Consider the following 26,729-nt stretch of genomic DNA (forward strand, 5'->3'; position numbering starts at 1 on the left):
CTTCTTCGCATTTCTTCCAACTAGAGAGGTATGGGGGCAGAACATTCCCTGGGATGGGTTCTCAGTGAACCCAGAAGATTGCACCTAAACCAAGCTTACTATGAATCCCCCAGTCCTCTCGCAGACATGAGGTTTTAGTCACAAATGATGGGGAAACCTAAAAAGATAATTACCATAAATGATATCATATCTACCTTCCTTTCCCCCACTACATGTGAATTGGAGATTTTGCTATGTTGTGTGGCATGAATTGAAAGGGGGGGGGATGATTTTATGAATGAGAGTGTTTATTCTAAGATGATCAGGAAGTGATAAGAGGCTCGTAAACCATTTCAAAGGGCAGGCCAATCAACAGTCATTTCGTCTCTCTGGCTCATAATTTCCAAATTCGTGCATTAAGTTTGGAATAAAATGCGCTCTATGGCTCCCTTTGGCTTGAAATGCCATCACTAGTCACAAAGAGGAGGGCTCTTTTTGTAGGGAAGTTGCAATGGGAGACGAGTTAGGTTGAGGGGTTGCCAGGTGAAGTCCAAAAGTTGTAAGATAATAGAGATAAACCAAAAAGGCTGTGAAGTGGGGGGAGAGGGCCGCCAGCTCATGCACCAACTGTGTGGGAGAATAAAAAGGGAAAACAGGGAGCGGTCAGCTTTTCCTGGCACTGCAGGGTCTGGGGAAGGCAGTTTCTATGTGGGAACCCCGAGAAGAGCTGCAGTTCGAGGCAGGGGGTCTCCTTTCTACAGAACCCCAAGATGGAGATAGACTTGACTACAGTACAGCTCAGTGAAGGGGGAGCTATGCAAGGTTTGGGGCGCAGAAGAAAGATGGCTACTGAGGAGGTCAAACAGGAAGCATCCAGAGAGGGGGCAGGCTGACTTCGGCACGGAGCAAAATCTATGAAACCAACCTGAGTCTCTGGCTTCCTTGAGGAAAGAACCGTGTTGTTCCCTCCCCATCTGCACAGTTAAACTTTGATCTTTTCAGTCTGGCTGGAAGGCTGACCAGTGAGGCTGTTTTACTTTCCTGATCCCCAGGCAAGCTTTATTTATTTATTAAAATACAATTGAAATGCCACCACACAAATGTGTTCTTTGATTTGATTTGCCATTGGCTGCTTTTTTTTTTTTTTTTTTTTCCAAGACAGGGTTTCTCTCTGTGTGTCCTTGGCTATCCTGGAACTCACTCTGTAGACCATGCTGGCTTTGAACTCACAGAGATCCAGCCCCCTCTGCCTCCCCGGTGCTAGGACTAAAGACAGGCATCCCCGTGCATCACCACACCCAGCTTGACTGCTCATTTTTGCTTCTTCAATGCACAACCTGGCTTAGTAGGTAAGCATGGCTGTGTTTGCTACTTTCCTGTTGCTGGAACAAAACACCATGATCAAGGCAACTTGTAGAAGGAAGGGTTTATTTGGAGCTTACAATTCCAGAGGGATAAGAATCCTTTTCCATTGCAACTGGTGTAGGGAATAAGTAAGTCCTATCGTTTGACACGAATGTAGCCAAGTCAGGGACTAAATGCCTCGGCCCCACAGGAGGGTAAAAGCCTTCCCTGGATGAGGCTCAGAGGGATGCCAAAGACTTCCAAAGGTCTGAGCGCAAATGTTGATAGTGTGTGCAGACAATATTCACCTTTCTCTCCTTGGATATGTTGGGGGAACTGTGGACCCCCAGACCCTGAATTTCCAGTAAACAACTTGTTTTTTCCTACGCTTATAGCTGCTCTGAGCAAAACAACTTGTTCTCCTCTGTTTGCAGCTGCTCTGAGCACGAGACCCTCAGGAGTTCCTGATGGCAGGGGAGTGGTTTCTGGTGGGTTTGGCTGGGGCATGGCTATCAGTTAAGGATCCCTATATAAGCTGCCCTGGAACACAATAAAGGAGGCATTCTTAGGGAATTCAAGGATGACCCATATCTCTGTGTGTTTGTGTGTTTCAATCTCCAGCCCCTTGCCTAGCTCGCAAATGGTCCCATAGGGCAGGCTACAGGCTACAGGCACAGTAGTAGCACGGAGTTTCACAGGATGTTTATGGCCTGAAGACTGCTTCCTTACAGAGACAGTTGCTGCCAAGATTACCTAAACCTGCCTCCTAATCCAGCTGTGTGGAATTAACCCTACCTCCTTGTTTAGCTTGATTAGTTACCCTGTCTTTTTGTTTGGCTGTATATAATAACCCCACATCCCTGTTCAACTGAATATAATAAACAGACCAAGTTTCCGGGGTGCTGGGGCTTCTCTCTCAGAGTCCAGACTACCCACGTGACTCAATAAGCTAAGACAACTTACAGATGCGACAAACGTCTTTGCCAGAGCTATGCCTGGATGGATGTGTGTCCAGAGAGTTAGATGATTTTGAAGGGGCACACAGGCCAGAGATCATCTGGATGGGTTAGAAGGCAGTCAGCTTATGAGGACTGAAGGGCCTGAGGTAAGGGTGGTAATTATGAGAACCCAGGACTCACTAGATATCCTTCACGGGGCTGCACAGAACATGCCATTAGATGGGATGAAGGGGGCAGCAAGTTCTGGCCAGGGAAGCTGGCTACTGGGAATAATGGTGGTGGTGTGGAGGGGAGGCAGATGGAAGGGAGAATCTGCCAAGTAAGAATGAATAGGAGATTGGAAACAGGCATCCCAAAAGCAAAGAGAAATACAGGGGAGGGGCAGGTGAACTTTGCACGGTTTTAGGGATGTGCTGCCAATGTCAAGATCACCGAGATAGAAATAAGAAACAGTGAGGTCAAAAGGGGAAACCCAGAACAGAAATAAGGAATGTGTTCACCCAAAGCCTCAATTTCCTTCATTCCAATTTCCCTGAGAACGCTTGTGCTAAACTCAGCTGGTATCCCAGAGTCATTTCGAACACTGGCGACCAAGAATACACAAAGGACAAATTATCCATTTCAGTAAAAGTTTCCCAAGGAGGGATTAGCAAAGCCATGAACTCTGACCCATTTGGCACCGTGACAGCCCTGTCATGATCTTGAAGTCGGAGCTGGAAGATTTACAACAACTTTTTAATTCAAAGACAGCTAGCTTCCGTCTTTCTCTTTGGTAGATTGATTTCAACTTCTTAAATTTTATTTTATGTATATGGGTGGTTTTCCCGAGGTATGTCTGTGCATCATCTGCCTGCCTGGTGCCAAGGAGTCTAGAAGAGGACATAGGATCCCCTGGAGTCACAAACAGAAGCCTCCGCATAGGTACTGGGAACAGAACCTCAGTTCTCAGAGAGCAGCCAGTGCTCTTAGCTGCTGAGCCATCTCTCCCTAGCATTTTTGTCCCCTCTTCTTAAGTAGAAACAGTTTCTAGAAAATAAACAGCAACAACAACCACACAACTCTAGAAGAACAAGTCTGCGTATTGCATTGTGGACAATGGACAGAACACTGAATTGCACGGAAAAAAAAAGAGAATGAATTTTCCCTGGCTTTGGTAATTGCTAGCTACTCTATACAGTCAGCAAGTGGAATCATCAAGGCAGTTTATATATCCTCACAGGGGTCAGAAGCAAAGTCGGTTTTACTGGAAAACAGTGGTGTTGGTAACACTCAATCCCTTTGGGGAAAATCCCTTAGGAATGTGTCATACTAAGATGGCATGCAGGCCTTCCATCATTCCAACACAGACAATTTCCCCTTTAATCTTGTTTCTCCTAATGAGCAACAGATGGGGAAGCTGGCTAGTGCTGGGTCTCTTATGCCACAGATGTACACTGTGCTTTCACATTAATCAGCCTCGGGACCATACCACTGCAGTAGTAAGCAGAGTCCTTGCTTCTCTCTGGACCCCCAGACTCATGGGGGGGGGCAATGGAGGCCAAGCTGGGATGATTCCCACCGCTTAAATTTATGTAAAATCTGGGCGTGGGCACACACCTATAATGCTAGCACTTGGGGGACTGAGAAAAGTAGAACATGAGTTTGAGGCTGGCCTGGATTATTACAAAGTGAAGACTCAAATACAAGAAGGAAATAAATCTACAGACGTGTATACACATGCTGTAGGGTTTCCTCAGGATTGAAACTTCTCTCCAGGAGAGAGGAGGGAGATTTCGAGTCTTATGACACCCATAAGAAACTTACGGAGCTTTTTTGTTTTCCTCTCTGTATCCCTGGCTATCCTGGAATTTGATCTTTTAGACCAGGCTCGCCTTGAACTCAGAGATACACCAGCCTCTGCCTCCGCCAAGTGCTGAGATTAAAGACAAGCGCCACCACCACTGGGTAAAACTTACAGAACTCTAAAGGCCCCTCCTCCAAGATGCTACAGAAACAGTAAATGGTTGATATAGGAGAGGGTCTTCAGACGTGGGGTCTCTGGAGTTGTACAGGACATCCAGGGACATGTTTTTAGGATTGATTGACGCAGCTCCTATGTTCCTATAAGCAATCTCCTGCATGTACACCCTGACCCACACACAGTTCTGCTTGACTGGTGTGAAACTACACCAGTTATGTTTGGTGCTCTACTTGCGACGCGCTACGGGAACTAGGCTGAGAATTTAAAAACACACAAACACAAACAGAGAGGGATAGACAGACAGGGCCACAGGACATCCTTGAGACAAGAATGCCAAGAATGCCCACTTTATTGTGCTCAGGGGCAGCTTATATAGGGCTCTGGCCACGTCCCAGTTCTCGGGACCTTTCAGCTGCAGACTCATCAGAACCCACGCCCCTGCCATCAGGGTCTCGTGCTCAGAGCAGCTGCAGGCTGCTCAGAGCAGAGGAAAATAAGTTGTTTAAAAGAAATTCAGGGTCTGGTGGTCCTCAGTCCCCAACAAGAGTGGAATCCTTTCTCCTCCCAGGAGCAAATGGGCCAATCGTCAGGAAAGGTCAAAAAGAGTCAAAAAGCAAACAGCATCCAGTCGAGTGTATGTAAATGGTATGAATGTAAGCCGCCACTGTACTAAGCGTTGCTAGTGTGTGTCTCAGTGGCTGTGGTCTATCTAAGGGAAAGCCGGGCACGAACAGTTGCTAGCTAGGAACATTCGAGACAGTAGTGGCAGACTGACAGCCGAAGTGTGGGAGCCCAGAACAAGCATGAGAAGAGGCTTTCCAGGCAGTGCTGGGGCCCACAAGGTAGCCGGTAGAGCTGACATGTACAAGAGATTGAAGCCCAGTTCGGGGAGGCGCTGGAAACTCCCCCAATCCAGGTGGCAATGAGCATCATGGGCCCAGCAAAGAGGCTGGGATGTCACGCTGTAGCAGATGAATGCGTATGTTTCTAAGGAAAGAAGTGACCATATGACCAGGAATAGTTTTATCGAGGTCATCTGTCACTGGAGGATAGGCCAAAGTGACTTGGAGAGGTGAGCTGGCTTAGCAGATGAAGGCACTTGTCCCACTAGACTGATGAGGTTAAGTTTGATGTCCTGAACCCACAATGGAAGAGGAAGATAGAATTGACAGTAAGCTGTCCTCAGACCTCCACACTTGTACTTGTGGCATACATACACCCACCCACAAGAAAAGTGAAATTCAAATCATTTTTGGAATGAAGTCAGCCTTAGAAAACATATCATTTTAAGAGAGGTTCACAGGATGATTGACAGCAGGGATAGGGAGGCAGCTGGGGTACTGGTGGTTGGGGCGCCGGAGGCTAGAAGCAGTTTACTGGATACCTGTACCTAGTGCTCAGCCTAGCATCTCCCTCAATTCTGGATGCATTTGCCGCTACTCCCTGGGACGGGACCTGTTCGTATCAATCACCCTACAGCACTTGCACAAGAGCCAATAGCGTTCATGCTGTGCCCGCTTTGCCTTCACCGCAGCTCTTGCTCTTAACCCCTCTGCCCCAGCCTGCTCTCCTATCACAGACAGGATCTCTGTGGCTCCTATTCTCTCTGCCTGTGACTTCCTTCCCAGAGTGTGCGTGGCCGGCTCTCATGGAGATGCAGACGGTATGTCATCTCTGCCAAGAGGATTTTGTAACCTACCTGACCTGAAGAAGGTCCTTTTGTGTAGCATAGCATTAACCTCATTCTCTAATTCTCTTGTTTAGCTTCAAACACTTTATCCTCTTCCTGTCTCTTCTGAAACACTCATTTTATAAGGCAGGGGCCTTACTTGTCAAACACATGACTAAACTCCAGGTCGGCACCCAGTTCCCTACACATCTGTTGACAGAATCACCACTCTGCAGATGAAACCATGTTCTCCATTGCACACCCCTAGTCCAAAAGTTTAAAATCTGAAGCACTCTTAAATATTGGCAGCACAAGTGGAGAATTCCAACATGGAAATTTGTGCGCCAGATTATTAAAAATACCATGTAAAATGTTATATACATACCTTACAGCTACGTATATAAACCATAGGTGAATCTCATTTTTGGACTTGAGTCCCACCTTTAAGATTCTACATTATGTTTGTTAACGGATTTAAATTTTTCTAAAATCTGAAACACGGCTGCATCCAGACATTTCAGGTGTGGGATACACATCGTGAACTACAGTTACCACAAACCGTGACACATTAGCCCTATTCAAAGCACTGGTCTAAATGATTAAAGCCTCATCGTGTGTTTGACAGACAGAGAAAGTGGGATAGAAAAGCTGGGTAGTCTATCCAAGGTCGTCACACATCTTGTACATAGAAGAGCCCAGATTCAAACCTGAGGCTACAGGGCATATGCTTTTAGCACATGGAATAAACCTGCTAAGCAAACTTCACAGATGGCAGATGGCATGGCTGGGGCTGGAAGAGCCGGGACTCTGTCCTGGTACTCTCTGTCTCGGAAGCCTGCGTCCCAGACAAAGCCAAATCTCCATAGGTGAGGGTGAGAAGCAGTGGGAGAGATCCCAGTCTACAGGGGTAGAATTCGGGCACCTGCAGAGGGAGGGGCATGAGCTTATCTATCAGTGTGGACAGCATGCCAGATGTGTGTGCGCTCCTGTGCGTTCAGTGTTTGGAGCACACTATGTCTGGTACTCACAGGCCAGAGGACATCTTCCTATTGTGCCCACCAATAGGATTCCTGTGAAGAGTCATCAGAGACGATGCTCAGTTTGTGCATTTCCTTCCCCTTTCTGGGCTCTCTCACATGAAAAAGCCAAGATATCCGAGAAAATGGACCATTAGGAGAGGAGGGAAGGGGAAAATGCTTGTAGGCCCAATTATATAACCACTCCACAGCTTAATAAATATGGATTTGCCCTTTTATTGTCTGGACTCTTGGAGTTGCTATAATAACTAAATGAAGGATTAATAAAACTAGAATTAATTTAAAATGAGTATATAATGTGTTAGTTTGCTTTTCCCTGTTTATTATACGGTTCTGTTTGTTCTTCCTTCTTACCAGGAGTACTTAATATTTGTATTCAGATAAGTTATTTACTTCTTAAAATCTTTTTTTTTTGGCAGCATAGAAAGAAATGAGTGTCACTGCGATATTTCATAGACATGTATCATTGTGTGTGTGTGTGTGTGTGTGTGTGTGTGTGTGTGTGTGTGTCTATTTCCAGGGTCAAACCCAGGGCCTTGCGCATCCTCAGCAAGACCTCTACCATTGTACCACTTGCCCCAGGCCAATACAGTTGGGTCTTTTCACTCCTCCCCCCCTGTCATACATTATCATGTTAAGCTCCTCATCCCATCCGCACACTGGGCACAGCAGGCCTCCTCCCATGGGATCACCATCAGCACTGAAGATCAAGCAGAAGAAATCCTCTTGCAATCTAAGCATGTCCACACACAATGAAGTCACACTGTGATGCCAAGGTTTCTGTGGCTTCTGGGAGGAGCATTATCCCCTGTGTAGGCTAACTCCAGTTAAACTGTGTGTGTGTGAAAATGTACAGATATGTATGTTTTGTATTTAGGAATATGTATATGTATGTGTGTGTGTGTGTATATATATATATATATTATATTTAGGAAGCTTATAAAGTAGGTTTCCATATGGCTTTTTCAAACATTCTTAGTGTTAGTTACACCTCCTCCGACCTCCTCCATCTCTGGCCTAACTTCCCCACCCCTCTCTCTACTTAAGTTTCCCTCCCCATTTAGGTTGCCAAATAAGAAACCCAGTGTATGGGCTACATCCTTCCAGATATGGTCAGGGGTATGCTGGAGACCCTCAGAGTAACACAGGTAATTGTCCTTGCTCTCAGTTGCCTACCGAGCTTATTGGTAAGACTCTTGCTAAAGGCACACTTTAGTCACAGGATGTGGAGAGCCCATGGAAACTTCCTTCCTTCCTTCCTTCCTTCCTTCCTTCCTTCCTTCCTTCCTTCCTTCCTTCCTCCCTCCCTCCCTCCCTCCCTCCCTTCCTTCCTTCCGTCATAGTATTAGGAGCTGCTGTGGAGGCTTCTGGGAAGTGGGAGGGATTCATCAAGTCTCATCCAGCTGTGATCCCTGTGAGCTACAATAATGACTAGCATGGTAAGATACACCCATGGATATAATATTGGCAGAAATGTTAAGGAGGAAACCAACCATTTTCTGGTTGGATTGAAGAGCCATTCCACAGGAAGAAACACACCTGGGACTGTAAATCTGGCTAAGAACCCATCGTGGGAAGCTCACAGGCCCAAGGGGTGAACCCACTGCTATTATTTTGCTAAACTGACATAGCATCAAACCAGTCTCTGAATATACACTCTCTTATAGATGAGTTTGGCTTTCAGACCTCATGAGAGACGTTTCTTTGTGCAGTGGATTGCGGCTAATGACAAAACTTACAGCTGGTTAAGTTGTAAGCGCAGGGAATAAATGCCTGTGGGGTGCTCTGCCGCAATGAGACATCTATATCGTCCGCCCACCTACCTAAGCTCAGGAACTATTGTAGAAGGAAGAGTGGAAAAATTATAAGAGTCAGAGGGTGGGGGTAGATGGACTTCAAAGGAACAGTGCCCCTGGGACAGGACAGATACACTCATGAACTGATAGCACCTATGCCCGACTGAACAAGACCAGAACAAGGTCAAGCCAATCACTTTCCAGCATGGATCAGGGTAGGGGCTCACCTGACCCCATCCTTCACAGAGGAGTTATTGATACATGATGATTTTTTTTAGGAGCGATAGAGTCAATTTTCTTTAAGGATGTGGCTCATGGTAGGTTGACCATGTTCTAGTAGATTGACCCCAATGGCAAGCATTTGGGAAGCACAGATTGGACACTGTAAGTTATTAAAAAAAAAAAAAAGTCATGCAATTGGGAGCAGGTAGGGAGGTAAGGAGTGGCTCTGGGAGGAGTTAGGGGGAGGAGTGGAGGTAATTATGATCGAAATACATTGTTGTATGCATGTTTGAAATTCTCAAAGACATAATTTAAATCATATATATTAAAAATAAATATTTTCTGCAGGAAAACGATATGGTGAAGAGGTCACTCACTACTTTCCCATGAAGATAAATTTCCAAGCTATAATTTCCCAGGTGGTTAAAGCCACATAGGGGGTTCCCCTCTAACACCAAGTGAGGACAAGATGAACAGCTCTCGGGTGTAGGACAGGAAGACAGGTGTATGCCTCTGTCTGTCCTCACCCTACCACAATGACATTTGGAACAGGGGCTGGTCCTTTGCCTTTAGTTTCAGGGCAGGAGAGCAATTCAGGAAAGATATGTCAGCACTTTGCAGGCCTGGCTTTGATGGAAATGTGGACCAAGCAGTACCGATGTGAGGGCCTCCCTCCTTGATCTGTTCTAGAGCTGCCACGAAACCATCTTCCCTTTCTCCCAGGAAAGCCAGTCACCCAGACCAAGTAAAGTTGGAGCTATTTCTGGCCTGTCTGGCATTGCACGGAGAAAATCTGCCCAAGAGAAGCTAAGTTAGAGCAAGACAGAGACAGGGAGACCAAACTCATCCACGTTGCCCAAGGACATGTCTGGTTCTAGGCACTAAAGTCACAAGCCCTGCCCTACCCCACCCCCACTACTAGGATTTGGACAAATAGGGATGGCTGGTCTCCTCTGGATAGAGGGCTTTGTAAGGAAGACATCGAACACTTTGTTTCACCCTCGATTTGGAGGCCAGATCCCTGGGATTTGTTTAAGCTACTTCGAGCTGAGTGCCTGTCACTGGCAACCGAAAATGTGAGTGCACTTTCCCAAAGAATGTGTCACAGTTAAAAATGGCAAAATAAATCAAAGGAGGAAATAAGTTATTTTTAGAATTTAAAATGCGAGGAGGAAATGGGATCATGTGGTCTCCTCTAAGGTGGAGACCATTTTGCTTGACAAAGAAGCACTGAAAATAAATACATATACAAACGGGCAGAAAACGGAAAAGAAGCAAATGAAAACATTGTTAGGGACGGAAACAATCCTGGCAGAGAAAGGTCAGCTTGCTCATGAGCAAGGACTCCCAAGAACAAACAAGGCTGTCGTGGGGGGCGGGAAGGGGGACAGAAGGTCAGAAGGACAGAAGCCAAAGCAACTTCACCTTTTCTTTAGAATCGGGCCTGCCCTAAAGGGAGAAAAGATAACTTAGCTATCCCAGCTGGCTGTGGAAAAGCTAGACCAGCCAACACTTCCCTAGATGGGGATCCATTTCACACACCCCCTTCCAAATACAACAAAATGCCATACAACACTACATGGCCACACAGAGCTACGCGGCTTCGAGAGCAGCCTGCAGCTCCTCACAACATGTCTTGGGCAGGCAAACAAAAATATGTCAGAACAAGAAGAGCTAGGGAAAAAAAGAGTCCTTTTTTCAAGGTGGCTTCCAGCAGTGAGAACGGGGCAAGAGCTGGGTGTCAAGGCAGTCGGTGCCTCAGCGCCTGAGGCTGCCAAGGGTCGGAGTAACCTGGGGTCCCACTGGGCCTTCTCTGAGAATGCTGCTCAGAGAGCCACTTCAGAAGGACAGGCATGCTCCCTGGCTTTCTGGAGGCCTGAGACTGGGGCTCCCTTGGACCTCTTTGTGATCTTCCCAGTTACCTGGCCTTTTCTCTCTCTCTCTCTCTCCCTTCCTCCCAATAATCTTCTCCTCCCTCAGCTCTTTCACCTCCTCCTCCACCCACTTCTTCCCAGCCCCCACCTGCCTCAGGAGCCTCTCCTCTGCTTTTTCTTCTTCTCCCCCTTTCAGACCCTTCCATTCTCTTCTGCCCCTCCTTTCCATCGCCCTCCCTCTTCTCTTCCCTCGTTCTCCCTTTCCCCCTCCTCCTCTTCTGTTCCTCTCTCCATCCCTCACCTCCTATCCCCCTTCTTCCTCCTCCCCCCCTCCATCCTTTTCTCAAGGCCTTGCTTGCCAGGCAAGGATCCCACCACCAAGCTACAGTCCCAGCTCTCTTACCTTAATGTAACACTGCAATTTTATCCCCCGTTCTTTCACTTTTCTCATTCTGACTCATTCTGTTCTTCCCTGCCTTAGACCATTTTTTTCTTCACGTCTTTGAGAGAGTTGGAAAGAACGCATCATCACCCTGGGATGTTCTCGCTGTCTTCAGAGAGATTATTCTGGTACTTGTGGTTTCCTTTTCTCATCCTTCTTTTGTACAGGAATGAATCTACATATTTCATTTTTTATATAACCCCAAGTTACTCAAATTTTTAAGAGGGTAAGTTCACAGACTATAGATAACTTCCAGTCACACTTTTTTTTTTTTGGTTTTGTTTTGACTTTTTCTTTTGCTTTTCTGGGCTAGGGATGGACCCCAGGGCATGACACAGGCTAGACAAGTGTCATACCACTAAGCCACATCCCCACCTAGACGCCACTTCTACCTGTCATAACAAAAACTGAGAAACAAGCCATTCTCCCCATAGAAAGACAACTCAAGAAGAAAGGAAGCAAGAGCCGTGTGATGTCACGTGACACGGGCTGCCTCTGAGAGTAGCCTTTCTTCTCAGCCTCTTAAATGATTCATGCTTCGTCTTCTGACGCCATATCAGATACAGCTCCGCCTCTCGCTCATGTTTCTTGTGGGAACGTTTTGGGGAAGTGAATCCATTTGGGCAGCCTCTTCCTAACACTACTGCTTACACTCTGAAGTCTTCAGGAGAGAAGCGGGTGATGGCTCCGAAGGAAGAAATAACATTGTTTGTACATGCACGTCAAGGGCTGGCACTGGACAGCCCTTCTCTTCGGAAGGTGACAATGCTGAACGCGGAGTTTAATGTGATTAAAAGCTACCTGAGAATAGAGAATCGCACACACACCCCAAACTGTAAACCACCAAGATGGCTCCACAGTCAAATGCCAGAGCTGGCCAAGCACGATTCGACTTTTACATTGGTTTGAAGACTGGGGAGTACTTTTAGCAGTGTGTGATCGAATTCTCTAGTAATTTGGGAATGCTACACCTAACAAACAGGATTCCCTTTCTCTGTAAATCACACCGCTCCCAACTGTCCAAGAAAGAAAGAAGGCAGAACCCTAGGAAGTGACCTATTATCCTGAAGTGTGTCTCATGCAGAGTTGGGGTGGACAGGCCACTGGCATGGGCTGCCCTGGCGTCCTCCACGGGGAGCTGCTCAGCTGAGGAGCTGTCTCCCTCAGCTCCTGCAGAGAACAAAGCACTGTCCATGAAGCTAACAGGCAGTGTGAGCCCCTAGGCTCCAAGCTCTGCCACCCAGATTACTCCAGGTGCTGTATTCCGGGCACTATGTCTTTTGCAGGGACAAGTGGACTCTTTCTGGCTGAACCTCGTGTTTGGTAGCTGGAGATGGGTGGACTTGCACACTTTATCCACGGTTCCACTTTGCTGTGAGAAGGTAGAAGCTAGCAAGCCACACCACAGACCTCCAGCCACAAAGGTTTTCTCTCCTGGACTAAATTAGTTAGTCTATTTTGAAAATGGTGTAGCACTATTAATTAAAACCCAGAGACTGATATAGAGATTCAACCTGAAGATCAGAAAAGCAAGTCAGTCAGTCACTGGCTCTTACCTCTACCTCAGTCCGAAATGGCGACCCTGCCTCCAGGAATCCTCAGAATGAGACTGTGTGTGAGAGCTATCTCCTCCCATTTTATATTCCTCTCTAGTGCTGGGATTAAAGAGCCACTACTGCCCAGTTTCTATGGCAAACTGGAATGGCTACTGGGATTAAAGGTGTGTGACACCACTGCCTGGTCTATAAAGCTAACCAGGGGGGCTGTTTTACTCTCTGATCTTCTGGCAAGCTTTATGTAATAAAATAAAAATGAAATATCACTATTTGATATTTGATCACTCCACTAAGATGGAGTCTTGTTACGATGCCCAGATTAGACTCAAATTTCTAGGTTCAAGGGAGTCTCTTCCTCTTCTGGCATCCACACACTAGGATAGCAAATAGATGTCACCTTCCTGGTGACACTGGTCATTCTTTACCTCTCCTTTTGTCTACTGACTGGCAGGAAAGAGGAAGGAGGCTGAGGGAGAAAGGAGGTTCTTCTGTTCTCAATTTTTTTGGGGGAGGGATACTGATTTGGCATGGGTCAAACTGTTCACCCCTTGCTGAAATAGAGATATTTCACAAAAAATCAAAACTCAATCTCATAGCTGCCTCCCTCTGTCCCTCCCTCCCTCTGTCTCTCCATCCCTCCATCCCTGGTTTCTGAGGCAGGACCCTGATGTCTGAGCTGGCTGTCTTTGAACCCATATCCTTCTGGTCCTCTCCTGAGCGCTGAGGGTACAGGTACGTACGTGCCAGGCCTAGCCATCTCTCTCTCTATTTTACAAAAAGTGACAAGCCCCTACTTTGTCAGAGTCACACAATGACCTTATCTCACTCAGTCCCGTACCCAGAGTGCACATGACCAGACTCCAATTCTCATGAATTTTAGGAGAATACTGGAAATAGAAAAGGGATAAATATTTAAATATGGAAATCAGCTTCTAAGTGGTTAATGTCCCCCAAATGACATGCCAATAACGGAAACGACAGAGCAAGGGTGAAAAGATGACAGGGCGCGCTGAACCCAAGCTAGGTGGCTCTGGCAGTCACCCTGGGATTCAGAGACCACACCCCCTGGCATTTTCCAGAACGCGGGTATGTTTATTACCCAGCCAGCCTGGCCCTGCTGCCCAGAGAGCTTACCAGCATTCCCAACTTGGCACTCCCCCAATGGCAGAACAATGATTGCTTTTCTCTCCCCGGCTAGTGCTGTCTAGTCCATTAGCAATCCGTTTGCCTTTCCCACTGAGTCCAGGGCGTGCTGCTGCCTTCTGGAGAAATGCTACCATGTTTTATATACATTTCCAGGATCATGATTCAGGGGTAGTGGGACGGCTCAGCAGATTAAGGCACCTGCTGCCAGGACTGACTAAAGTTTGAGCCCCAGAACCCTCATGGAGGAAGGAGGAAGCCATCCTCATTATCGAACTTAGGGGGGTCACAGTACGTACCCTAAGAAGTCAGAGATCTAGTGATACCCTGTATCCTCTCTTCCCACTGTGGCTGCAGTAGATAAATCTCTTTTTGCCTTTTACTGTTAATGTGGCTGTGCTAGTTAGCTTACTGAGGACAAGTCATCAAACTTGGTTTCTTGGGCTATAGAATATGGCCCTCTGACAGCTGCATCTGTGCCGTGACGTACTCTGCCACCGACACACACAAAATAAATAAAACTGTAATAGAAATAACTTATCTTGTCCATTATCAAAGGCAAAAACATTTTGCTGAGAAAGAAGGAGCTGTGTCTTGGGATCTCATCATTATTTGTATGAAGTGAAATGTAAGGTTTTCTTTTTTTAAAATAAAATTTATTTCTTAAATCACCTGTATGTAAGCGTGTCTGTGGTGCAAGTACCTGCATGTGAGTGCAGGTGGCTGTGGAGGCCAGAGCCAGATCTCTGGAGCCAGAGTTACGGATGATTGTGGGACATCCTATGTGGGTGCTGGGAATGAACTGAACTCTGGTTCTCTGGATGAGCAAGCAGTATGTGCTCTCAAGGGCTAAGTCATCTCTCCAGCCCCGTACTTCTATACATCCAAATATCTCGCAGCCTTCTGCATCTTCCACAGTCTGCTAGGGCCCCATACATAGCAAAGCCCCATGTTTCCCCATTTGTTTACGCATCCCCTGCTTACTAACACTTTTTCATCTAACACAAACTTACTGAACGTTTACCATGGGATCTAATCATTGGGGATATAGCAATCAAACAGAGACAGAAAATGACCTCAACTTCATGGAGCTCCCCTATTGGAAAGACCAGGAGCAAATTCAGGCAGATCACTATCCATGATCATTATACATAGTGATCCCTTAAAGGGAAAATTGGGCAGTGTGCTGGCACATGGCTGTGCGTGGAGAAAGGGGACATAGTTGACCAGAGTAGCCCTCGGAGAGTTGTAGTCTGGCGGGTGAGAAAGAAGCTGTGTGGTTCTAGGGGAAGGGAGGAGGGCGGCTCAGGCAAAGATCTTGGGCTAAGAGAAAGTCTGATGAATCTGTGGAGAAGAAGAACTTCTAGTACAAACTAAACATAGTGCTAAGAGATGACTGGCAGACGTAAGCTGCCAGCGTCACACAGGAAGGTGTTGATTGGGAATGATCCCACAGAGAGCACCATGGGCACTCCTAAATGACTAGGGCGAGGGCTCTACACTGCAGTCTGCATCTCTAATTCCTCTTTCTTCCTTTTTCCTCCTTCCTTCCTTCTTTCCTTCCTTCCTTTTTTTCTTTCTTTTTTCTTTCTTGTCTTTCTGTCTTTCTCCCCCCCATTTTTTTTTAAAGAGGCAGATACTTCAAAAGTCCTTTAAACACAGTCACCCCTCAGCATCCCTAGGGGATTGGTTCCAGGGCTCCTTGGGGTGATGAAAGCCTGTGGATATAAGTCCTTTACATCAAATGGTGCCACATTTTCATATGACCTATGCACACACAACCTCCTGTATATTGATTGGCATGCTCTCCGCATGACTTGTAACCCCTAACTCAGTGGAAATGCCATATGGTCATTGTTAAATTGCATTGTTTAAGGACTCATAAAAAGGAAGTTTACATGAACTCAACACAGACACATTCTTTTTTTTTTTCCCCATGAAGATTTTCCATCCAAAATAGTTTGACCCCTGAAATGCAGCCTAAGATGACCTGCAGGCATTCCTATGCATGCAACACGGACTCTCACATACCTGGAATCCTATTGAGCGTCACCCAGAAATGCTCATCGGGACTGAAAGTGTCTTTGGACCAATGGAGCAAATCAACTGCCCGGGGGTCATGGAGAACAAAGTTGGCAAACTCTCTTGATAGAGCAACGTAGGCAGAGCCAAAGTAAATGGTGAGGTTGTGGGGAGGTGGAGGCTTCAGTGCAGTGGTTCTGATCACATAGGAAAGCTCTTTGCTCAGGTGTTCCCGGTGGACATACTTGGTCCTTCCTATGGCATGTGCTGGAGGCAGCACCCCTGGGGTGAGATTCTGCCCCTTAAGCCCTTTCAGGTACTGAACTATTTCCTTGTTGGTTTTTAAGGGGAAGTCCTGCCCACAGGTGTTGATGGCATATTTCCAGGGGACCTCAGAGGTGGACAGATCTTTGATGCAGTTCAGGTCTGCCTGGAGCCGGGATATTCCACCATAGACCACGGGCTCCATCTTAGAAGCCATAAAGGCGTTGGGGAAACAACTCACCAACTGTTCCACCGCACCTTTGAATTCAGGGGTTGCCTTTTCGTCCACATGAATACAGTAGATATTTTGAGGCATGAAGACAGCCCTGAAGAGCCTTGCAAAGGTGTCAAAATTGTGATGAATGACCATGACATAGGCCAAAGGAAACTCGACTTCTTCCTGAGATAAAGGGGCTGTGATATAGTGGCTTTGGGTCACATAGTCGGTGCAAGAAGGCTTCTCATGGATCATTAGTTTGTTTCTCCACGGGAAAGGGGTTTTCCCGTTGATAAAGGATGTGCACACCTGAGACAGCATCACGGAGTCCGAGACGTTCAGCTTCTGGTAGCTTTGATGTCCCCCAAAACTTAGCACGTACAGCACAATAAAAACGATGACAGTAGTCACAGAGACTACGAAGAGGTAACGCAGGGAGGGAGGCATGCCTTCGAGAGGGGCGAGATGTCAGAGCTCCCGTCAAGCTCCGCCAATCCCTTCCCAGACTTACTTTTTCCTGGGAGCTCTCGCTGTGGTACATGCTCCAGTCACTGTGAATTCCTGCCGTTTCATCTTCCCGAGCTCAGCGGCTGGCTCTCGCCTCAAGCTGATATTAGAATCTGATCCCGCCTCTCTCAAACCTCCTTTGTCTAAAATCCAGCAGCAGGTTGCCGGAGCCCAGCCTTTTCCTCCTCTTCCTTGGGCCTCCCCGTTTGCATCTGCAGGCTGTTTTACTGGCGCTGCTACCTCTTTTTCAATTCCATTTCCTCAGGGGGTTTCTCCTAGTCCTTCCTCCTCCTGTTACAATCATCACAGCAAAAGCCAAAGTTGAAGGGATGAGCCAGGCTAGGCGTGCGGCTTCCTGCCCTCTACTGCCTCTCTCGCCTGCTCCGTTGCCTACTCTCCGGGGTGTGCCAGCTTAACAACCCAGGGGATCTAATACAGCCACCGTTCTGTGAGCTGCAGTTTCGGGAGAGTCCGCTCAAATAACACAATCTGAAATAAAAGCACACCTCCTCCAACCCCGCTCCATTGTAATGTTTTCTAGCCCCACCCCACCAGTTTCCAAAACAAGAGCTCCCAGGGGGAGGAGTTCCGGTCCTAGGGGATTTGACAGGGCAGAGGTGGGGGGGGGGAGACTTTGACATGAACCCCTCTCCTTTTACTCAGGCATCTGCTCTGGTGTTACAGAATGTTGGGGTCTAGTGAGCAGGTGGTAAGCTATACCCTCTCATTTGGATGAAACCTGAAGGCTTCGAAGAACGGGAGCTCCTGGCTAAAAACAATGTTACGGATTTGCATCTAAACAGCGTTAAGGGCTTAACGATCTCCATTCTTGGACTTTATATTAAACAAAACAAGGTCTCAAGCAAGCCAGACTGGCCTGGGACTCACTAGGTAGCAGAGGCTAGCTTCGAACTCCTGATCCTCCTGACTCTAGCTCCCAAGTGCTGGCTTTCACCCATACCCAACTTCGCCCGACACACTTTAGAGGCAGTTTTAAGCATCCTCTAGGCTGCCGACTGCCTTTCCATTTTCCTTCTCTATGTGTCTGCACTTCACAAGTTGGGAGTCTGCCCTGTGCATTGACTCCCAGTGGAAAATGAGCTTCTGTGCCAGCCTGTGAAGAAAGAGAGCCCTTCAGTTCTCAGTGTCCCTCTGCAGAGTCTCCTGGTAGACCAGACCAGCCAGTGGATCCCTTCCTACAAGGACTTGAGATTCAAAGCACCCAGACTCCAGCCCAATGGCGTGCCCTGTCCTGAGATGGAGTTTCACTCTTCCAGCTTTCATTATTTACATGTTTTGTTTTTCTGCTTGCAGATTATTTTTCTTCCCCCTTACTGCCCTCTTTCTGCATCTGCCTCAAACAAATGTTCTAAGGAGCCCTCCCCTGGGTCTTTAGGTCAGCAGCAAAAGAAAATGCAGCCTTTTCAGAAAGCAGCTCCTATTTCTTCCAGTGTCTTCTCTGGTCCGTGGCAAAGGACAGTTCAAGCTCCAGCTTCATCCCCTTTCCCAAAATAACCCTGTTAAATATTAGGTTATTTCGTCTGCTGTGTCTAAACAGCAGAGTGTAATTTTGGCATCAGTAATTTCGTTTTGGTGAAGCCTTGTGGCTTAGAATGAATACTGAAACCGCTGCAGCCTGACAAAGTATACAGATACATAACTAGGGTAAGTAAATCTGTTCTCATTACCCTCTCCAACTGGCCAATAACATGGAAGTTCAGATTTACACAGACTGAAGAGATAAACATTAATGGCATTACTATATAAAGAAGTACAGATACTGACCAAAATAAGAAGTCTCATAATGCTTCTGAATCTAATCCAGTACCACATCAGTGGGGCTGTTCATATATTTAAAAATACAGCTGTTGTTCCTCTTTTGTCTTCTCCTGGACCAATTCCCCGTTCTTGGATCCTGAACTAAAAGACCTTGTAGGAGAATGTTTGACAAACCTGGTTATTGTATTAGAGGGTGCTGGTTGCCTGTTTCTTTTCCTTCTGAACAGGCTGCAGTCAGTATGTTTATCCAGAATGGACACTGTGAGCTTTTGGCTGTTGAGCAGGGAAGTCTCAGCCTTCCTACCTACCTTTTCCTAGAGTCAAGAACAAAGTTGATACCCGCAGGCTTAGCAACCATGCCCTTGGTCCTCTCTTTGAGAGCAATTACTCCTGAACTAGTCAATTAATCAGGCTAGACGTGCCTGCCCTTCCCTGGGGCCACCTTAAAGACATTCTCTCTGTTTCAGACAGAACCCTTTATGTGGGGAACACTATCCAACAAGTCTTTTTGAGGACTGGGTATGGAGCTCAGTGGTACAGCATCTGTCCAGTACTTATAAGGCCCTGGGTTCAATTCCTAGTACAACAAAGAGAGTGCACATGCACACACACACACAGAGAGAGAGAGACAGAGAGAGAGAGAAAGAGAGAGAGAGAGAGAGAGAGAGAGAGAGAGAGAGAGAGAGAGAGAGACTAAGCTATATAGAACACGTCTCCAAAATACAGACANAGAGAAAGAGAGAGAGAGAGAGAGAGAGAGAGAGAGAGAGAGAGAGAGAGAGAGACTAAGCTATATAGAACACGTCTCCAAAATACAGACAATATTGTTTATCTGAAACAAAAGAAGACTTGGAACCTACTAGAGTCCTGTTATCCCAGCACTTTAGAGATTAAAGCAGGAAGGATAACAAGTTCAAGGTCAGGCTGGGCAATTTAATGAGACCCTATCTTGAAATAGAAATGAAAAGTTTTAAAAAGAGAAATGAGCATAGAATGAAATGAAGTTTTGAAATTTTAAACTGGGGCTGGAGACCCAGCTCAATGGGATCAGTTTAGTTTGCACGAAGCCCTTGGTTCAACCCCCCCCCCCCCCGCACTGCAAAAAAAGATGGGAAAGAAATGAAAAGCAATCAAAGGGGAATGAGGATGCCTGTCCTTTGGACACTCAGCACCTCTGACCTTCCCTTAAAGAGGGTCAAGATTGAGTTCACCTGACCCTGCAAAACCCAGAGCCTACCGCTCAGAAAATTGCTGCTTGCCCCACCCAATCAACTGTAAGGGAGGAAAGACCGGGGTGTTATGCAAAAGCAAAACAAACAGTTTGGGCTTAATCCTGTTGCCCAGAAAGACACAAAGGATCAAGTGCAGGAACACCTCCAGGCAAGCTGGGGCAACCAGTGGAAGATTTCAGGCTTTCCCGCACCTTCCCTCTGCTGAGCTGCTTCTGACGCAGGCTTCATTGTGCTTTCATAATTGTTCTGGGACTTGTTTTTCATCCCCAATTAATCATTATTCTTTACTCAGGGAAGAGCTAGAGAAGGCGCAGGTTCCTACAGAAACACCAGATTATAAACTTAAATAATAGCAAAAAGGGGCACAGGAAGCGTGGCTGGGGGAGACCTGGCTGAACATTGAATGCAGTTGCTTTGAGGGGGTCGAGTTATCCAGGCAGAAAGGGCTCACAAAACGAGGTGAACTTGAATCAGGTCCTGGGTTTCTCTTTGGAAGGACGTGTTTCGGTGCTTTGCTTTGAGGTTTGGTTTGATTTTGTGGCAGGGCCATTAGGAGGAGCCCAGTCCAGCCTAGAACCCTAGATGCTCCTGCATTAGCCTCCCTGAGTGCTGGAATGACAGGCGCGTGCCACCATGCTTGGCTCTGCAGCTGACTTTGTTATGGAAGGAAAACAATGACTCAGGGATTCCTTCTTCACTAAAAATGTAGGGATTGGGTTTTCACTTTGAAGCTGAGAAAGTAGAGGACTCTGACATCCCCAATTGCTCTGTCTAATCAATTAGGTAACTCCATCCCAGGCTGACTGATGGTTTAGAAAAGATGCTTTTGGTTTATGTTTCAATTGTGATGATCATGGCTCTAAAGAGAAGGAAGAAAACCTCTCCAAAGCCCATCTTTAACCAAAACAATTCTCCCACAAATCAGACATCTTCCAACGAGGTCCTCTAGGGAAAACCATCCTCCTGGGGCCAATCAGTTTTGCTTTCTATCCCTTTTATCTAATTAGCAACAGAACAAGTTGTTATCGCTCATCTGAGGAACCCAAAGCATTATTTTATTTTAAATTCTTGTCAAAGTGTGGGTGGGGGCAGAGCTAACATACAGAACTTCAAAGGCCCCAGTGGTCACCAGTCCATGGCATCACGCATGAGCTAGAGGGAGCTGAACCTAATGTTGCTGAGGCAAAAGTCAACCGCAAAGACCTTCTGACTGCAAGATGATTTGAAGCAAACCATTTTGCAAAACTGTAAACAGTTTACAGTGCATCCGGATGAACTCATGTTAAGGGGCATGCAGTGACAGTTGTTGCATTTAGCAATCAGAAATAACACCATTTTGGCTTTGGGGCCTTAGAGAATGACAGGGTCTCGGTGTGTAGTCCAGGCTGGCTGACCTGGAGCTCACTCAGTCCCGGTGCAAGGCTTGGTAATATTTCCTGAACGATATTTCAAGACATCACTTTCATTTGCTTGCAGAGATTAATTGTTTAACCCTGGGAAGGTAGCAACTTCTTAACTATGTTACTAAAACAAGTGTTCTGCCAAACTGGGTTTGTCTGTAGCTGTGGGGTGAGAACAGAACGAATCAGTGGCTTGCCAAAATTTGTTCCCATTACCTGGAATTGGGGTGGGGGTGCAAAAATGCAAGGATCAGGATTCTCTGGTACCAGGGGAGTCAGATGACCTGGATTTCAGTCCTAGATAACAATGGTAGTTCAGATCTCTGGAGCATAGTTTGAGAACCCATGGACCACGGTCCAAAACTCCTTGATTCCCTCCCTTCCTCCATGGTCCCACCAGACTTCCTTCACTGAGTAATGTGCTCTAAGGAAAAAAAATCTTTTGTGATTAAAAATTTTTTGTGAGAAAAAAATCATCATGAACTAAGATGACAGATAACCTAATCCTCGCAACACAATTTATCATGGAAAATGAATGGGCGGGGTGGTTGTTCCAGAGCATCAGTAATGTAAAAGATTATATATTCTATAGGGCACCCTTTGTTCCCTACCAGAATACCAAAATCTGGGATGCCCAAGTCACTTATGGAAAAAGACAATGTTTGCATATACCCTATGTATATCCTTGTGTATATTTTAAGACCACCATTAGATGACTTCAAATATCTAACACAATGTAATTGTCATATATGAAGTTGTCATGCTTTATTATGTAGGGAATAATGATAAGAAAAATGTCTGTATGTGCATAGTACAGGTGCAATCCACCCCCCCCCCAGGTGCAATTGTTTTTAAGACAAGAGCTCATATAGCTCCTTGCTGGTCTTGAACTCACTACGTAGCTGAGGTTGACCTTGAACCCCTAGTCTTCTTGCCTCAACCTCCCAAATACTAGGATTACAGGTGCGTGCACACCACCACACGAACTACCGGATACAATATTCTCTTGAGAGAATATTTCCTATCTGAGGTTTGTTGAATCCATGGACTCAGAGCCATGGTATGACAGGCCAAACTACACAAAGAATGTGAGAAGCTGAGCACGTAGACGTGTGGCCACTGCCACTGAAATGAGAGAACCCTTGTTACCAGCCACTCATCCCCCTGATGCGTCTCCGATTACGATGCACAGTGGCTACCCTTGTGTGTGATCCATCCTTCACAAGCCCTGGGAAGGAGAACTCAATGAGCAGGACTAGAGGAATTAGGGTGAAACCCAAAAACGGCTGGTGTGGAGTTCAGTTTAGAGCGCACTTGTAGGGTACACAGGAAGTCCTGAGTTCCACCCCCAGCTCCACATAAGCCAAGTACTGGTAATCCATTCCTCTAATCCTAGCACTCAGACAATGGAGGCAGAAGGATCTGAAGTTCAAAGCTGTCCTGCAGGCTAGCCTGAGAGACAGTGCTTACCACACAAGTGTGAGGACAGGAGTTCAGCTCCCTGGCACCAGCATACAAAAGCCTGGTGGGCATGGCAGCCTGCCTTTGATGCCAGAGTAGGGTAAACTGGCTGCATCTGAGAGCTGCATGTTCAGAGAGACCCTGGCTCAGCAAATAAAGTGGAGAGCCTTTAGTGTTGGCCGCTGGCCTGTGCATGTACCCACACACATGTGAACACGCATACACAAGCTTGAACACCACATACACAGAGAGAGTGGGGGGGAACGGGAATGCCAACATTAATGAAGACATGAGACACCGAGAACCTGCTGGGGAAGGGAAGGAAGGGTACTTAGTACCTCTTAGAAAAGCTGACAGTAACCCTGCAGTCATCTCTGCCCCACCCCCCCCCCATGCCAGGAACTCATTCAGGAGAAAGATACTTATTTATCAAATGACATATAATTCAGTCATTTATACAAACTTGTGACTCATACTTGACCTAAAATAAAACAATCAAACGTCTGTTAACAGCTACTTCACAGAGCATTGCCCAACCCCAGCACTGTTGATACCCTGGGCTGAAATGCCTCTTAAGGGCCTCTGTGTGCAACATAGGATGCCTAGGAGCAATCTTGTCCTCCTTCCTCTAGATTCCAGTAGCATACTCTGCCTCAGCCTCCAGCTGTGACCACCACAAAGGTCTCCAGGCCCTGTTCTTTCTCTGTATTTGGTAATGAGAAATCTTGAATAAAACTCAACTGCCTGGGGGGCTGGAGAAATGGCTCAGTGGTTAAGAGCACTGACTGTTCTTCCAAAGGTCCTGAGTTCAATTCCCAGCAACCACATGGTGGCTCACAACCATCCGTAAGGAGATCTGGTGCCCTCTTCTGGCCTGCAGGCACACATGCAAACAGAATACTGACAATACTGTATACATAATAAATAAATAAATACTTAAAAAAAAATTCAACTGCCTGCCATAAGAAAAATCAAATCTCCCGAACACAATGTTAAGGCAAAAGTGCCTGCCATGTTGTATATCTCTATTTCTATAAGGACACAAATAGGTGATTGTCGATTAAACATGAATGTTTCCACTGGAGTGCGGCTCACAGGTGTGTGCGGTATTATGAGAGCATCATACTGAACACATGTGCATGTATCAGGCAGGAATGAATGAGTGAGTGACCCGGTTCTGAAACAGACAGAACTGAAGAGCATCGACCCCTCCCCCCCACAGGTCCACAAGTAGCTCAGAGCAGGACGATAGCCTGACACCTCTACTGTTCCTGAGTCACCGCGGATTCCCTGAATACCAGAAACGGACACCTCCATGCCAGATGAGGGCAACTGTCCCCCATGATAAGGCTGCACCCTGGAGCGGAAGGAACCTTCTCTTGAGAATCAGAATGATGTCCTCAGCTGATGACAGCCACGGTGATAAAGACTTCTTCAGGCCACCTTACAGAACCAGAGAAGGGAGCGCTATCAGCCTGACCCCCCCCCCCCAGACTGGGAGGGCAGAGTTAGCATACCTGGGGCCCTCTGTCTATTAAAAGATATTTTAAGATATGTCTTAAGCACAAAAGTTAAGAGAGAGATGGTCAAGGAGAGAATAAAAGTTCTACCTGTGGTGTGGGCTTCACGGTGGGGAGTCTGAATTAGGTTTCTTTATGATAGGATTTGGGTGGCTGCCAAGTTACTTGGCTAAAAGTTGCTAAAAAGCAACACACACACACACACACTTTACAATTGCTCAGAGATGTAGTTTACAGCAATGGTAAAAGTTCAGGAATTTTTCTTGTGCAAACAAAGCTGTCAGGTGGATTTATGAGGGTAGGGTTTAGGTTGCAGAATGAGACAGGAGTACTGGAAAATTGAGATGATGTACCAGCCTGGCACTGGTACATAAGTCCGGGTTAGCTATTACCCTTGACACCAAAAGGTGTCTTTTGGAAGACACAGCCATCTTTGTGGGCAACTTTGGCCTGAAGATTCCCGACTCCGTGAGCAGGTCAGGCACACCTTCTGTCTCATGCTTTCCTTCTCAGGTCCCCACAGATGTCCCTGTCCCTCTGTCCTTTGGAATCTGACCACCTGGTGTGTGCTAAAGAGCCCCCAGACAACACCCAACTGTCCTTGTGGCTTCAGGTCAGTCTGGTCCCCAGCACTGGTGCAGCCTCCTAGAGATGTCATCTGTTCACCCATCTGTCTGTCTACCTGGACCTGGTCCCCGGGGCTGGCTGATATGACCCCCATGGTCCTGAACCTCACCTCTGCAGCTCAACTCAACCTTGAGGCATGGCTGGGCTCGCGAGTCAGCAGCTCAGCTCTGCTCACCTCTAGCGGCTCTCCACACTGGGGTCATAAACATATTGTCTAACCCCGTGCTTGAGTTCCTTCTGAGTCTGAATTAGCTGCCTCTGCTTCCAGGAAGGCTCTCACTGCTATGGAATAATCCGTTTGTACACTGTGAAGATTTGTCACTCAGATTGCTTTCATAAAAAGCTGCTTGGCCAGTAGCCAGGCAGGAATTAGAGGCAGAGCAACCAAACTAGGAGAACGATGGGAAGAAGAAGGGCAGAATCAGAGGAAGCAAGATGTATAGAAAACGAGGTAACAAACCAAGAGCCGCATGGCAAAGCATAGATGAGAAATCTGGGTTAATTTAAATGTAAGAGTTAGCTAGTAATAAGCCCGAGCTATCGGCTGAGCATTCACAATTAATATCAAGTCTCCATGTCAATTATTTGGGAAGCAGTTGCCAGTTATTTGGGAGCAGGCAATTGGAACAGGAAAACCCCATCTATACCATATGGAATGAGTTCCCTTTGGGTCTGAATTAGCTGCCTCTGCTTTCAGAAAGGCTCTCACAACTCCTTAAACGTGACGCTTTAACCTCCTATTCGTTGAGTAATCTATGTATATCCACATATATAAATGTGACTACCGAGTGGTATATAATTGTGATCTGATAATATCAGTCAGTAACTAAGATTACAGACTAAGAACTTGTGTTTGCCAGTGGCCAGTCATCAACTGAAATTCGAATTACCTTGCACATTATAGCCAAAGAAACCGACGTAGCTTGTTATAACAAATTTTGACACTGTGAAAAGACGCATAGGTTTCTTTCCTAATTTCTGGCATAGCATGCCTACATCTCAACAGGAACCAATAAAATAAACTGTAACACTCTTACTTGTTACCTACCCCTCTCCCCCAAAGCCAAGTCAGTTGGGGAAATAGCTCAGTCAGTAAAGAGCTTGTTACGCAAGCAAGAGGACCTATGTTTAAGCTCCCTAATCTATGTGAAAGAAAAAGAAAGCCAAATATGATGGAAAATAGTTGTGATTCCAGCTTAGGGAGGCAGAGATGAGTGGATCCCTGAGCTGGGGATCCCTGGCGAGCCAGCCTAACCTAATCGTTGAGCTCTGACCAGTAAGTGCCGCTGCCCACTGGATGACTGAAACCAGAGGTTGATTTTTGCTGTACACAACAGCACACACACAAACACAAACACACCCACCACACAAACACATATACCACATACACACACACAAACACATCCACCACAATACACATACACAAAGACCAGGCAACAGAACTCACAGAGACCATTTTTAGACCACAAGAACTAAAATAAATAAATTAATTAAAAAAAAAGAAAGAAAGGGCTGGAGAGTTGGCTCAGAGGTTAAGAGCATTGCCTGCTCTTCCAAAGGTCCTGAGTTCAATTCCCAGCAACCACATGGTGGCTCACAACCATCTGCAATGGGGTCTGGTGCCCTCTTCTGGCCTGCAGGCATACACACAGACAGAACATTGTATACATAATAAATAAGTAAATATTTAAAAAAAAAAAAAAAGAAAGAAAGAAATCA

General features: G+C 46.4%; 1 protein-coding gene across 2 annotated transcripts in view; it reads right to left on the reverse strand.

Annotated features, from left to right (window-relative positions):
- Pak1ip1 (PAK1 interacting protein 1) overlaps positions 1 to 26,729 on the reverse strand; it is a 141,722-nt gene that overhangs the window by 96,041 nt on the left and 18,952 nt on the right. Inside the window, exon 1 of one of the 2 annotated variants that reach the window (XM_050142196.1) lies at positions 16,013 to 16,149. The exons of the other annotated variant lie outside the window; for it this stretch is intronic. The gene's annotated coding sequence lies outside the window, so the exon portion shown is untranslated. Of the gene's footprint in view, positions 1 to 16,012; positions 16,150 to 26,729 lie in introns of those variants that run through there. 2 annotated transcript variants of the gene reach the window in all.

This window comes from Alexandromys fortis, unplaced genomic scaffold (genome assembly GCF_014885135.2).
Source record: "Alexandromys fortis isolate MF-2015 unplaced genomic scaffold, M_Fortis_MF-2015_v1.1 scaffold_5, whole genome shotgun sequence".
Taxonomy (NCBI): domain Eukaryota; kingdom Metazoa; phylum Chordata; class Mammalia; order Rodentia; family Cricetidae; genus Alexandromys; species Alexandromys fortis.